Here is a 16,840-nt window from a genome sequence, read left to right on the forward strand (position 1 = left end):
ATTCAACAAGTGTATCAAATGGTGCCACATCAATGCACGCACCATCTCATATAATTTCCTAACATTTTGATCGAACTACAATTCGATCAAAATATTTATTTTAATCCAAATATTTACTTCTATATAAGAGGCACCCACGAGCCTTTTCACCATTGTGAGAATGTCTAAACCTCCTTCTCACTGGGAATTTTTTCTACCTCCTTGCACTCCTTTGCCTCATTAAACCAAATTATAAGACATACTTGTGCATCAAATTTTTCATATAGACCTAATTGGATTTAAGGTGGGTAGAGGAATCAAGAATTAATGGTAATATGAGAGAGAGAGAGAGAGAGAGAGATGAAAGAGAGAGAGAGAGAGAGAGAGAGAGAGAGAGAGAGAGAGAGATGAAAGGACAAACTACATAGAACTTAGATGGAAAGATTGAACTTGCTTGATTACAATGAAATCTCCCATAGTATATGAAGGCTTTTTGGAGGGTGCATACTTCATCGGCGATCTAACCAAGGATTGCATCATCTAGTGCATCATGGGGCATTGTGATGCATCATGGCCATATTCAATCTTAGGGGTAAGCTAAGTTGCATTGTGCGTTATATGGTGTATGTATAATATGCTTTAATCGGACATATTATACAACACCCCATGTTAAACGGATGTATTATATGGTTCCACATTAGCGAATACACTGTCTCGTATAATTTCCTAACAATTTGATCAAACTATAGTTTGATCACTTCTATATAAGAGGCACCCATGGACCCTTTCACCATTGTGGGCATCTTTTTGAAAGGTTTGACTTGAGTTCGCTATAAAGGTGAACTCTAAAACATAAGAAACAAAAAAAAGAGTTTTCTTTATAGTCATTAAGCTTTAAATTAAGAATAAAGTGGTATATTTAAGTATTTAAAAAAATTTAAATGTAAAAGCTGTTCAATTTGATCAGCTGGAAATACTGTAGTGAATAGAAAATATGGTTAATAGAGCCTTGTGGAGTGCATTTCTTTTGGGAGCTTTTCATTTAGAGCTTTTTGAAAATATGTTAGGTATTTTGGTTTTGTGGGCTAGTTAACACTATCCTTGCACATAATGTAACCTAGCAAACAATAATAAGATGCTTTTAATATCAATACCAATGGATACACTTGATTTGAAATATTAACACGTTAATACAAATTAATAATTTGACAAGGAAAATAAGCAACAAAACCATGCAAATTTTGTTCCTTATGCCACACATCTTTTTTCTTTGTAGAACTCACAATTGTGAGTATCGTATATATTAGCATTAAAATAAGAATTACATCATAAATCAGGTTCAAAAAGAGGCATGTCGACCCGAAAACATATCAAACAACGCAAAGCCAAAAAGATACAACCCTGCACATACACCAAGCCAGGGCAACACCATCAAGTCCAACCATCATGCTTTTACAAGGAGCCCCAACCTTCGATACAATTAAACTCTAGCAACTCCCATATACCGATAACACATGCGTACCATACATAGCATCGAGATGAGGCGGGGCCCATTGTCCCCATCACCCACAGACCTTCAAGGGAGCCACCATGTCGGTGGCCCTATTGCTGCCAACAACCTGCCTCTGAAGGGCCGCAACTAGTTTGAAGCAAGAAATGAAGGCTGAAAATCGCCAAGGACAGCCCCAAGCTAGAAGCACAAGAGAAGCCAACCTGTAGGACATATTGACCACCATTTCCTAGTCTATGGAGGTGAGCCTTACATCTACATAGGTCATGGTAGAAGCATCACAGGTTTCCAGAGAACAAACCAACCCTGCCACAATTGCATGACCCCCCTAAATCCCCAATACCCAACAGAGGAACATAGTACCACCAGCAAGTCTGAAGCCATGCAATGTGAAAACATTCAGGTCCATCCCAAATCTCTAGGACCCTGCGGAGTAGAACATGGCATCTTTTTGCTTCATACAAAGCAAGGTAGCCGCCAAGCCTTGTATGCAAAAATAGGCCCTAAAGTTGACCCTCAAACACCACATGGCAAGGAGAAAACAGTTGGGTACCCACCCTTAAGAAACCCTTGCCTATAGGACAAAATAGTAACACATGCAGAACCCAGCAACAACCACCCACCATAGAACCCCTAACAAACCACCAAATGGGCCCCCACCCTGAGAGAGAGTTGTGCAGGCATTGCTAACCCTATTAGAGATAACTTACAACAATCTTACGTCACACATCATAAGCTATCAAATGATCATAGAGGCCCTTTAATAGCAACAGTCATGGACATACCCAATTCATACATGGCAACATTATAATTTAATAAACGATTTGACAATGAAGGCACGACATCAAAACTACCAAAACATGTTAAGCTCATCTGTCTCAAATTTTCCTAGAACTCGTAACAAGTGCATTGAAGCTCACTTGAATTGAAAACCAAGATAGATATCATCCTTCTCACAAAAGGATTGGAAGGAAAAACATTGTAGACTTTATAGAAACAAGGATCCTTTCTAGAAACCACTATCTTACAAAAATGATTTGTTTTATATCCTCACACACTAGTCCTTTGCTCACTTGTTTACATAAGCGGTCATGAAAAAATGAAAAAATAAATGTATTGTTTCTCACAAAACATAAGGACATGATTCTATGGCACATTACTGGTCCCAAGAAATAGCTTAGCCAAACTTTGCAATCAATAGATATATTAGTTCTATATGGATGTGCCCACAAATAAGTGTTGAATCTCTATGCCATTCTTCCATCCTCTTAGAACCATCTAGCATGAGCTAGTTCAAACGCTATGTCACCATTATAACTCAGACTAATTTCTATAACCTATTTAATATCCTTCAAATTTTGAATTATACTTTGCAATTTGGAGCATCTAATATTTTTCAAAATCCAAGAGATCATAGATATTTATAAAATATCTTGAAGATAATCATCATTGGACTTCAAAAGATCAAAACAATCACTTCCTCATGCTTTGCTTCCCAATATCGAGTTCCTCTATATGTTGTTGGAAAGGAATACTCCTCATTACTACACCAACGTACTTGTATTTTATGTTTAGTTACCTCCCTTGGGTGTGTATCCGCCTATAAATATACTTGAGTACGGAACATTCTTGTAGAGGATTTAGGTGGTGCAAGTGTTTGGGAATCGTTTTTATTGTTGGAATGGAGTGCTTCTCATCAATACACCATTTTATGATTAGTTGCCTCTCGTAAGTGTCTATCTACCTAGAAACAGGTTTGGGTAGGGAGCATTCTTGTAGAGGGTTTAGGCGGTGCAAGTGCTTGGGGTTCATTTTTATTTTTGGAATGGGGTGCTCCTCATCACTACATCGGCGTAATTGTATTTTACGATCAGTTACCTCCCATGGGTATCTATCTGCTTGGAAACAAGTTTGAGTAGCCAACATTCTCATGGAGGGTTTAGAAGGTGCAAGTGTTTGGGGCTCATTAGAAATGCATGAGTCCCAACCTGCGGTTAGCCTCTTTGGTTTCTGACTTTGCACCTACATCATAGACCTCTTTAGGTAGGAGTTGCAACTCCACCTAATGCCCTTCTTCACTCTTGAATCTGCCAGTGAAGACCGTGGTGTGGTGTTCTTCCAGCTATTCTTTAGAAAGATAGGATGCTTTGGCTGCCTTGACTGACTCGGGGTCCAGTTGATATGCAGGTAGTTCTTGTAGTTTCTCTTTTTGGTTTAGCTTCTTCTTGGCCTTCTCCGCGGCTTGTATTGCTCCTATTCAGTGAATAGAGTGCAAAGTTAGCAGATTTGTTAGATTTTTCTCTGGAATGTCCCTTTAGACTGAAATGCTGATAATCTGGTCCAAATTGCTTCAAATCAATTTTTGAACAAGCAAAGATGCATAAAATCATGCAAGGAACAAAACTGTATGGTCAAACAAAAATTTGCAACCAAAGTAAATAATCGCGATTCTTTACAGCTGAGGAAAATTTTCAACTTTTTGCAAACGTGGCTTTATAGGCTTGAAGTATATGCTCTAAGTAAAATATGGGCTCATTTGGATTCACAGGTTGAAAATGGTACCAGATTTTGGCTTTAGGTCTCTGAAACAGTAGATATAAAGGAAATTTGAGATTTTGAAATCCAAATTGATTCAAAGTTGGCTAGTGGGCTTATCACAACATGTACTTTGGATGTATGATGGCCAAATATCAAAATTCTCTAATTTTGACCAAAAAGTAAATAATCTCGATTATTAACTTTTCTTCCAAAATTGACATTTTTTGGTGGTTCTAGGCATAGTATAGACCTTGGGATATGAGGTGATTTGGATCAAGAAAAGTTGTCCATAACCCAAAATTGGCTTGCAAAGACTTCTTTGCGTTTTTTGGGAATTCTATAACTAATGGGTGGTCATTTTGGTTCATACTTGATTTTTGTCATGTAATAGGTGTGTACACATGATAGGTGAGGTGATTTGACCATTTCCAAGTAAAAATGATGCAAAAGTAAATAATCGCGAGCGATTATTAACTTTAGTGACAAAAACTTTGTAAAACTCACAAATTTTGACTTAGACATGTTTCATACACCTAATACAAGTCCTAAATTGAATTTTGTCAAGTTTGGTCATGCCGACATCACTTTGTGCTCTGTCGACTCTGAAATCACCATTTTTTTTGATTAATCTGTCTGTTGGGTTGGTCGATCAACTTTGAGGCTTTGGACTTTTCCGTAACATAGTCGTGAAGCTACCTATCCAATTCTGTTTCATTTGGAGTCAGTTTGGCCTCGTATGTCGAATTTGACGCTTTGTAACCATCGACCCGTTTTCTGCTTTTCGAGGGCTTTGCTTGATGGATTTCACCAAACCAATCATATACATTGTATATGAACCTCATTAGCAAGCCATCTGTGGAGTCAGGTCAGAATTTTGGCATTTGCCAAAAACCTAACTTTTCTACTGGGGACCCCCTTCACCCCAGCCGAATGGTTATCTGATGGTATAGAAAGGTTCTATTATGTTAGGACATGCTATGGGTCAAATCCCATCGTAGGTCGAATTTGACGCTTTGTAACCTTTGAGCCGTCTTTTGCTTTTCGAGGGCTTTTCTTGATGGATTTCACCAAACAATCATATACATTGTATATAAAACTTATTAGCAAGCCATCTGTAGAGTCAGGTTGGAATTCTGGCATTTGCCAAAAACCTAACTTTTCTACTGGGAACCCCCTTCACCCCAGCCGAATGGTTATCTGATGGTATAGAAAGGTTCTATTATGTTAGGGCGTGCTATGGTTCAAATCCCATCCGATTTGGTCAAGTTGGCAGGCCGCTATGGTCAATTTTAGGTCATAGGTCTTCGTGCACTTCTCGATTTCTAGGGTTTTTCCTAAGGCTTTAGACTAGCTACCGGCCGTACAAAATGGATCATTATTGAATAAATAATTTACGTCTCATGTCTTGTGTGAGACGGCGCTGAAAAAATGTCAATTGTGGGCTTCGAAAATGTCGCGCGAAAAAGGACGAAATCTCTCTCTGCAAAGGCTCCGAGTGGAAATGAGGTGGTTTTAGCCTACCATGGATACCTATACCTGGACTTCCGAACCAAATTTCCCTAGATTCCCCCGTTAGTCCTACTAGGCCGTGAAATCTATGTTAGACTCAAAAATTTCCTTAATCGGATTCCTGTAGCTCATTCTGCTAGAATTTTGCAAAAGTAGGCCTGGCCGCCTAATTTAGGCTTCTTGCTTCCCTCTTCTGATTTCACTGAAGATTTTTGTGCTTGTGCTTTTAATCACCATCGTGTCTTCAATTTTCCATATGAGCTTCCCATCTATTTATTATTAATTTTGACATGTTTATTTGAAAAAATTAAAGAAAATAGCAAAATGCTCTAAAAAAGTAAAGTAAAAATCCAATAATTAATAAAATCACTTGAAAACACAGATTTATTGTTTTTTGTTGGATTTCTCCATTTTTAAGCCTCCTTATTAACAAAAATGATGGAAAATACCCAAAAAATGACTATTTTTGATGATTTTCTGATAGTATATACATTATTTACACTCATTAGAAAGATATTATCAATGAATTTTCCCTTGCTGATGAATTATAAGGGCATTATTAGGTACTTTTGCAAAAAATCACACGTTAACATGTAACTTTTTCCTCCCTCTTCAAACATTGCCCTTAATTACTTAGTACTTAGTGCCCTTCCATCCCTCCTAGACGGCATACTCCGGGACGACTGCATGCATGGTTTGAACAATTGTGTCTATGCATAGCCATGATTGGCTCTACCATGATATGAAGATCAATGCAATTCAAACCAATATGTTGTGCAAGAGCTGGGTCTTGAGTAATTAACTAAAGGGTTTCCGATGTCGAGGTTTGCTGCTGAGGCGGTCCGGGGCGGGAAACAAGAAGAGTGGCCTCTAAGCACTTTTATAGGCTTCCGTACTGCTCAATTGGGTTGGGGTTGGAAAAAAACAGCGAACACACACACAAACCCGCAACCTAACCCTACACAAATTTGGGGCACCACCTAGTTTTGGATGCGAACTAGGATGCGTAAAGAGAGAGAGAGAGAGAGAGAGAGAGAGAGAGAGAGAGAGAGAGAGAGAGAGAGATAGTGCTCGGGCTGCTTTGAAATGTATCGGCAATGATCAAGCAAACACAATTATGTATGTAAGAAAGAAAGAGAAGGGGGAGGGGATGCTTGTTGCATTAATACCTTCTTACAAATCTGTCACGACCAATAAAAGTGAGATTAGTATTTGTTCAACATAGCTTGAGTAAATTACACCACAAGAAAAGCCACCCCAATCACTGTCTTAAGGCCAGGGGAGTCCTCTCCACCCTGTTGCCCTCTTACAGTATGTGGAATTTATGACAACACCTAGAGACAAGCTATCAAGAGCTTAAAAAAACACCAAGACACTTACACATCATTTTTTTCCATTACTTTACGTTGGAAGAGAGACAAAGTATCCAAGATTAGTCCAAATCCACCCTCCTTGATTCAGCAAATGTTGGGCTTACACTTAGTAGGAGAAATGATAGATTTCCTACTCTCAATTGAATGATCACTCTCTCTTACAATGGCATAGAGTTTCCTTGCTAATCACCCCTAATACAACACATGCATATGCATAAGACAATGAGCTTCCACTCAAGAGCTCCTTCTATAGAGGTTGAGCTTGGCTTCTCAAGCTATAGCATAGTGCTCTTGCTTATGGCTCCCCCATTTTTGTGCTAGCTACACCCTCCTTTTATAGCAATTTTGAGGGCTAGGGTTACTCCTCTAACCATGGTTGGGTTAGAATTTCTTTTGCTTGGAATTATCAAGAAGTTGGTGTGGATAGATGAAGAAGAGAGAGAGGAGAGAAGTGGAGGTGATAGGACTTTTCATAGTAGGTTAGTGTTAGTAAATTAGTAGAGTTAGTATTTTTATTGATTTACAAATGGAATTGGATATTTACAATGGGAGTATCCATGTAGGATACAAATAAGGAATAAAAAACTCTTAATATGTAAGAAAATATGGATTTCTTACAATGTTGATGCTCCAAGTGTCTTGAGAAGGGTCAATTTTGACGCTTGTTGATGGTCCACTAGCTTTGACGGTACGTTTTTTCTCCACTCTTGACCTTCCTTGAGAGCCAAGGTAAGTGAACATGAGTAATCAATCACCATGATGCTGTCTTTCAAGAGAAGAGGCTGAATTTTGTGGTTTTTTTTATAGATATGGGTAATATGGATGAGGAAAAATGAGACTAGGTGGTCAATTTTGGAATAGAAGTGTGTGTAGGAGACATGAGTTCACCATGGTTTCTCTTATTCTTCAAGGTTGAGAAGAAGGTGAGTAGGGTGCAGAGAGGAGTGGTGAGAGAGGTAGGGATGATGAGTGGAGAAGTGTGTGTGAAAGAGGAAAATGATAAAGTGGAAGAGGGAGTGTGGCTGCATAGCATGGGCAAACTGGGGTCCACCAATAAAATCATAGCTCACAGCTCGTAGCTCAAAAAAATATGAAAAAAGTTGAGGTAAAAGTTCAGCTCATGAGCTACACCTTTTGTTTGTATCACCTTTTCAAATTCGGGGAGCATGGGATCTTTAAAAATTCAGCAAAATCGACTGTTTTTTCCACTGCACAAAGTTCATGTGAGGTCCTTCTTTGGATGATTCTTTTGAATACCTCCAAGAGTGAGCTCCCCATCGTGCATGCATGCATGCCACATACCCTTGACCTTATTTGGTAGGTCTATAATTGAAGATATTGTTGAGATCATGATATAAGTGAATAGTACAACTAAGAAAATCAAATATTGAGGGGTCTAAAAAAATATGTACATGTCAAATATAAATAACATAGGTGGAAAAAATATTAAGGGGTCAAAATAAATCTCTCTCATTATAAGTCTACCATAAAAAGATGAATATTTTTTGCGATCTAATTTATGAGAGTAATAGAGAATAGATGTAGGAAGGAAAAAATCACAATAGTGAAAAAATATACACATAAATAGAACTAGTTTTTTTGGATTTTTGTTGGGATGGAGTTACACCAAAAATAAGAGAAGCTTGCATGAAATTATTTTTATATGGAATAAAGAGTATGCAAAATGGTAAGAAAAAATATGGTAATGTTGAGTCAATGTACATAGCATAAATAACACACACCTAAGTATAAATATTTAAATAAATACCAAAATAATTATAAAAAATCCTTTTATTTAGGCCTTATATACAATAAAATTTTTACACACAAATGGGCCATAATATACTTATATTTTCTATATATTTTATTTTTTTTACTCAACTAGCCCAGTAACTAGCTAATTGAGGGTTTTTAAGAAAATATGGAGAAAGTCCCTAACTCACACACGCCTATGTACAGTGAAATGGTAGGGATAGCCACAGTGTTTGGATGATTTTGGTAGGCTGGGTTAACTCACTATGGCAATTACGGAGAGCCAAAAAACGGCTATCATTAGCCCTCCCCCAGGATGATGGTATATTCATGTACCATCATAGAGCATATTTTTCAAAGAGAGTGCTTCAGAGTTCTTGATGAGATCTTCATTGTTTGGCCCCTCAGAATTTTGGTTTGAGTTACACTCATGCTTCACGGAACAATACCTACATGAGATAGCTGCCTTTTGACAGATCTTTGGTAAATCCTTTGGTAGAAGACGACTCAAATAAGGCTTCAAGCGATACCCGTTTACCTTCCTGGAGTGCTCTTTCCCATTCAAGTCCATAAGTTGATAGTAACTTGAATTGAAAGCCTTCTTAACTATGTATGGCCCCTGCCATCTAGTTTCAAATTTGGCATCAAAACGATTATCGAGTCGATTGTCATACCTTATCACAAGATCTCCTTCATTTATGCCTTTGTTCTTCAGTTTCTTGTCAAGCTTTTCCTTCGTCTGTGTGGCTTTCCTCTTATAGCACTCGTATACTTTTTCTCTTTTCCACTCAAGCTCAGCTAGGGTAAGAAGTCGATCCATCCATGCTTCTTGATCATCTTGTGCTGCTTTGCCATGAAGTCGCATTGTTGGAATGTTGAGCTCAATTGGTTGTAAAGCCTCTTGACCATAGACCAAGTGAAATGGTGTAAACTCTGTGGATTCCCTGTATGTGGTTCGATACGCCCACAAGTCACCATCCAAAAAGTCATCCCACAACTTTGTCTTGTTTCTCACCATCTTTCTAATGATGCCTGCAATGACACCATTAGCTTTTTCTACCAGACCATTGGATTGGGGATAGTAGGGTGTACTATGACGATGTAGAATGTGAAGTTCTTCACAGACCTCTGTGAGCAAGCCCTTTCTAAACCTTAGACCATTATCAGAAACAATCTCCAAAGGTGTACAACAAATGTGAGTGTAGACAAATTTGCTCACTGTCCTCTGATTTACCTTTGCCACACTTTGTGCTTCCACCCACCTAGTCATATAGTCTACAGCCACTAGAATGTAGAGTTTACCATTTTTTGTCCTAGGGAGAGGACCCATAGCATCAATGCCCCACTTTTCAAAGGGTCCATTTGCAAGCACGATTTGCCTTGGACCATAAACCAATCTTCTATTCCCATTTACTTGACAATTGTGACAACTTTTACACCAACGTTGGACATCCACATGCAGACTTGACCAAACATACCCCGCAAGCAAAATCTTCTTCACAGTTAACTCTTGGGCAAAATGACCAGCACATGCCTCTTTATGCAAACCTTTTAGAATGGCTGGAATTTCCTTGATAGTTGGTACTCTTCTGCACACTTGATCCTTCCCTCTTTGATAGAGGGATCCTTCTAGAAAGAGATACGCGCTTGCCTTTTTCATGAGTCTCCTCTTCTGAGCCTTCGTGAAGTCTTGTGGAAACTCACCCTCCAAAATGTAGCTAATAATGGGATTCAATGACTCCAATCCCTGGTATCTCGGTTGCTTGACAGTTGCTGCCACCATGATGACCTGCACTTCTTTCTCAACACATGTAACTGCTTGTTGTGCAAGTAAATCGACATCTTCATTTTGTTTCCTAGGAATATGATATAGTTGCACTTTTTCAAACTGATTAAACATCCTACGAATGGCATGAACTTTTGTCCTTAAGCTTTCATTCTTGCATGCCCAAATGCCTAAAATTTGCTTCACAATGAGAAGTGCATCCCCTTTTACCATGAGACGTTGTATACCTTGGCCAATGCATATCTTTAAACCATGAAGTAGTGTGTCGTATTCTGCTTCATTGTTGCTAGTTGAACCTGGTAGATTGACCTTCTCTTTCATGACCACCTCTCCACTTGGGTTGAGCAATACTAGCCCTCCCCCTGCTTTTCCTGTGACTCATCGAAAAGCTCCATCAAAGAACAAGGTAAAAGCATTACGAATACTTTTAGGTGGTGGCAATGGTAGGGTCTTTACTTCAGGCACCTTAATCTCCTTCTCATGTACCCTATAAGTAAGGATCCCTGCCAATTGTGCACGCACACTATCTTCTACCTTGAAAGAGTATTGGAACTATTGCAATTCCATAATCCACTTTGAGATCCTAGTGCTAAGATTCATTTGAGATGACACCCAAGGAAATAAATTTTCTGCAGTGAGAATTACAAAAGGTTTTGGTAGCAAGTAGGATCTAAACTTTCTCATCGCAAACATGAGAGACAGCATCATGAGTTCTGCCTCCTTGTAGCCTCTCTCCAAATCATTCATGACCCTACTTACAAAGTAGATGGGTCACATCCTGGTACTGTGGGGATCTTGTTGTAATAAAACTGCACCAATTGTTTCCTTCCCAACACTAGAGCTAACAAAGAATGTATACTCCCAACAAGGAGGCATGAGTATTGGTAGCTCTGACAAAATGACTTTAATGTTACAAAAGTACTCTTCAAGCTCATAAGACCATGAAAATTCTACTTGTTGTGTCAACTTTTGCAAAGGATGAAGCAACTCCGAAGCTAAGTGAATAAAGCGTGACATATACTTCACCTTTTGAATGAATGAGATGACCTCTTTGAGATTCTTGGGTGATGGGAGCTCAATAAGAGCCTTTGCCTTTGAAGGATCCACTTCAATGCCTTTATAGGAAACCTTGTGACCAAGCAAGATCACTTCATCCTCACCTATGTGACACTTGTCGGGGTTGAGTTGACCTCCCATGTCGTAGAGCTTCTTTAAACCTTCTTCTACCCTTTGTGGATGCAATGATTTTGAGCTATAAATGCAAAAATCATCAATAAAAACTCTAATGGACTTTCCAAAGAATGCTTGAAACACCATGTTCATGAAGCGTTGGAAAGTTGGAGGAGCATTTTTCAGACCAAATGGCATGACTCTAAAAGCATAACAACCCCAAGGAGTGATGAAGGTTGTTTTCAACTGATCTTCCAATGCGATACCTATTTGAAAGTAACCCGAGTAGCCATCACACACAGTGTACTTCTCATGACCAGCTACCTCATTTAGTATCTCATCTTGAAATGGGAGAGTAAAGTGATCTCTTTTTGTTGCCTCATTGAGTGGACGGTAATCCACACACACCCTCCACTTGCCGTTCTTCTTGGGAGTGACAACAACGGGAGAGACCCACTTTGAATTCTCCACTGGATAAATGAAACCTGCTACTAGAAGCTTTCTTACCTCCTTGAGTAAAGCCTGCTCCTTGATGACTCCTAGCCTTCGTAGCTTCTGAGCCTTAGGTGTGGCCTTTGGCTTCAACTCAATTTTGTGTTGAACAGCATCTACTCCATGCACATTGGTGTATTATTTAGCAAAAATCCTAGGAAATTTCCTTAGCACACATTTGAACTCCTCTCTTTCGTCCTTTGTAAGTGTTGTAGACAACATACCTTCTAACATTCCTTCATCTTGCACATTTTGGTTCTCTTGGGAACCTACCTCTTCCAAACCTGGGCAAGAGGTCTCTTGGTTGTTTGGATTAAACCTTACCCCCATGACTTCGATGGAGGACTCTTCTTCAGTAATGATGCCGCTACTTTCTCCTTCTGAAGTGCTATCGGTCTAGCCTTCCTCCGTCTCACTTTGAGATGATTCTTCATGGAGCTCCTCTTGGCGTTTCTCCTTCATGTCAAAGACAACCTTCTTATGAATGTCATTCCTGCAAATTAGCTTTCCACTCTCCCAATCCTGCAAAGCTCGCATTTTTATTAGCCATGGTCTCCCTAGGATAAATGGGTAACCATTTCCTTTGGTAGACATGACATAGAAATCCACTACCTTCTTAATGCCAAAGGCCTCCACAAAAACATTTTTACAAATACCTACACACCTAGCTTTGCTATTTTTTGCCATCTTGACTTTAATTTCAGGTGTCTCATGGATGTGCATGCCTAGTTTTTGCATGAGTCCTTCTGTCATAATGCAAATTTGTGCACCCCCATCCACTAGACCTTTCCTAACCAATCTTCCTTTGATGTAACAATCTAGCACAGGTGTAATATCCTCATTCATTTCAGCATGTGCAATTTTTACAACAGGAACACTCTCTTTTATCTTTCTCCTAGTGCTAACTACCTTCGTTAAATCCCTCCTAACTTGTGGGCATAATGCAAGAAACTGAGGCCATGAGATAGCAAAACCCTTACCTCTCATGTCTTCCAATAGGTTGTATGGAGCCATACCATGTCCAAGAGGGAAGTCTTGGAGGTTGATATGACGTCGAGTCCTCTTAGCTTCCTTGGTCTCCTTTGCCTTCTTGCCTCGTCCATGGTCACTCTGTGATGTGACACCTTCTTTCTCTTTACCTTTTCCTCGGCCACGCTTAATGCCATTTGCTTACATGTCAACCTCATTTGAGTTTGTCACCTCTACCACATGCACATTTGGATCTGGCAAAGGTGGAACTCCTTCTACCCCTTGTGGAGGTGGTCTTGGTCCATTTGGTCTTTGTAGAAGCCTTGGTTGTTGACCAGTTCCTTCACCTGCATTCATCACTGGGTAATTCAAGTTAGGTCTCCCTGGCTCCCCACGGGGCCAAGGACAATTATACATCCCATGTCTAGACTCTCCGCAATTACAACATTGCAAGAGTCTCCTAGGTCGTGGATCTCGCTCTTCAGACTTCTTTGCTTGTCCCTTTGGACCTACAGCTTGTGCAAGGTGAATTGACAAGTTGCTTAAAGATTCATTTAAATTATCAATCACTTCCGCCATTACCTCAGGAAGCTCCCTAGATGTTGATGCTTGTGACTTACCTTTGGGTCTAAGACCTTCTATTGGAACCTCTCCCCTTAGGCACTTGAGTTTTCTATATTTCTCAGCAGCCCTAGTTTCAGCTGCATCAAAGGTAGCAGGTGCACCCGCCTCAACTTTTATCTTAAGGTCAGGAAAGAGTCCGGCTATGAATCTCTCCTTCTTTAGGAACTCTACACCATCACCAAGGTTAGCAACATTTCTCACCCATACAGCCCAAAGACGTAGAAACTCTTGCTTGTACAAGTAGTAGTCATCTAGGTCTTTTTTCTTATGAGAAACAATGTCTTGCCATAGTTTTTGAGTGTTTCGGGGATCAAAGAAGTATCTCTTGAAATGATTCACAACTTCCGTGTAATTCCCTTTAACTTCCTTAGGCAACGAGTCAAACCAAGTGCTAGCATCTTTCCTAAGGACCACTTCAAACATCTCTACGCGTTCTTGATCAGTTACTATCCTCTTGATACGACAAGACATCTTGAAATTTTCTAAAAATAATTCTGCATCCTCTCCAGGCTCTACAAAGAAAAGAGGATATCCAGACATTTGGCGTTGGGCCTCCATTGAATCAGTTTTAAGGTGACAACACGTTTTTGTTTGTTTGTTTTTTTTATAAAAAAAAAAGATTTACACAGTAATATTTTCTAAATTGCAATCTATTCTACAACAAAATAAAAATATTCACATCAAATGACCTATGATAATCAACAAGAGGCAGGATGACAGGGTTTGGTGATGCCAGAATTTCTCCTACTCTTTGGGCACCAAACATGAACACCATACGTTGTTGAAAGTGGATCTTCCTACTAATTGCAACATTTATTCTAATGTGTGGAGTGAAATGGAAGGGGAAAAACTCTATCTTGGGCCATTATCTATGGTCTTTGCATGACCTAATGCTTAAAACAAAGAAAAAATATAGACGTCCAAACTAAGGTCGTACCTAATGAGAGGCAAAATAAAGGGATTTACTGATGCGTTTATCTCTGCCAACCTAAGGGGACCTAAAATTCTACGAATTACACGTTGAAATTGCAACTTAGTACTAACAATTATGTGTACCTTTTGCCTTGCAATCGGAATGAAAGGATCATACAAATTCTCATGATTCATGCAAACTACTTGACTATTCTAAAGATTGATCCTACACAAAAACATACACAAGTTGGTTCCTCAGTGGGGGCACCAATTTGAGGCGGTCCGGGGCAGGCAACAAGAAGAGTGGCCTCTAAGCACTTTTCTAGGTTCCCGTACTGCTCAATTGGGTTGGGGTTGGAAAAAAACAGCAAACACACAACCCGCAACCTAACCCTACACAAATTTGGGACACCACCTAGTTTTGGATGCGAACTAGGACACGTAGAGAGAGAGAGAGAGAGAGAGAGAGAGAGAGAGAGAGAGAGAGAGAGAGAGAGAGAGAGAGAGAGAGAGAGAGAGAGAGAGAGAGAGAGAGAGATAGTGCTTGGGCTGCTTTGAAATGTATCGGCAATGATCAAGCAAACACAATTATATATGTAAGAAAGAGAGAGAAGGGGGATGGGATGCTTGTTGCATTAATACCTTCTTACAAATCTGTCATGACCAATAAAAGTGAGATTAGTATTTGTTCAACATAGCTTGAGTAAATTACACCACAACACATCACAAGAAAAGCCACCCCAATCACTGTCTTAAGCCCAGGGGAGTCCATCCTGGACCATTATCAGAAACAATCTCCAAAGGTGTGCCAAATCTACAACAAATGTGAGTGTAGACAAATTTGCTCACTCTCATTTACCTTTGCCACACTTTGTGCTTCCACCAACCTAGTCATATAGTCTACAGCCACTAGAATGTAGAGTTTACCATTTTTTTTCTTAGGGAGAGGACCCATAGCATCAATGCCCCACTTTTCAAAGGGTCCATTTGCAAGCACGATTTGCCTTGGACCATAAACCAATCTTCTATTCCCATTTACCTGACAATTGTGACAACTTTTACACCAATGTTGGACATCCGGATACATGCAGACTTGGCCAAACATACCCTGCAAACATACCCCACACCCATATCTGAATTGGTTTATCCTTAAGCTGTGCTTTTGGTACCCAAATTTGCCTGACTCCTTGCATGCTACCTGCAGCATTTGATTGTTGAGGGGATGGAGAAGATTGGCTTCGTGGATTGGTCTGTTGATTGCTTCTTTTCCATTACTCCTTGCTTGGTGCAATTGGAACAATGAGTTGCCCTCCTTTAGGTGATACCTTTAGCTGATTCATATCCCAATCTGGTACTGCTTTGTATGTACGCATCCAGGTAATTCCAAGAATCATCGTCTCATTCATGTGTTCATCTGGCAAGCATACAAACTGATGCGGACATGAACATCCATGTACTACCACGTTCAAGTTGACTACTCCCTATGTTGGAGTTGGATTCTTGTTGTATCCTTTGATTGTCGCTATTCTTGCTATCAATGCTTGACTTGCTTCCTTCTTGTATGTGGAATAAATGGCTGCATTCACTCTAGCTCCTGTGTCTACCAAAGCATTGGTGCTATGATTGTTGAGCTGTACTTTGATGCGCAGATCCATTCCATCTAACTAGTCGTCATCTGTTAAAACTACGTCTTTAGGTAATTCCCATTGTCGAACATCTAGATCCAAAGTGTGGATGGGAATCGGTATTTGTTGATCCTTGAGAGAAGCTTTATGCTTGAGTACCCAAAGTCTAGCCTCCTCTTGAGCTTCATCAATAACCTGTTGTTGCTTCATCTTCCTTTGTTTCGCTGCATGAATTCTCTCTAACAATTCATTGGTTAGTGACAAATTGTATTTCTTTAAACGACATCCACTAATCCAAATAGCCATTGGTTCACCATCTAGTGTGGACAATTTTACAGCTCCACTTAAAGATACATCTTCAATGATAAATGGTCTATTTCCATTTTTTTAAAACTTTGGAATGTGCTGCTTAAGGGAATAGACTAAAACTAAGTCCCCTTTTTTGAAGATTTTTGTGATTAACTGGGAATCAAAAAACTGTTTTTGTTTCCGCTTTTGTGCATAGACATGAGCTACAACAGTTAGCCTTAACTCATCTAGCTTTTCCAAATCTTCAAGTCTTTCTGACAATTCATGTCCAGTCCACTCAAGATTCTGTGCT

Source organism: Adiantum capillus-veneris, chromosome 19 (genome assembly GCF_014529385.1).
Source record: "Adiantum capillus-veneris isolate H3 chromosome 19, ASM1452938v2, whole genome shotgun sequence".
In the NCBI taxonomy this organism is placed as follows: Eukaryota; Viridiplantae; Streptophyta; class Polypodiopsida; order Polypodiales; family Pteridaceae; genus Adiantum; species Adiantum capillus-veneris.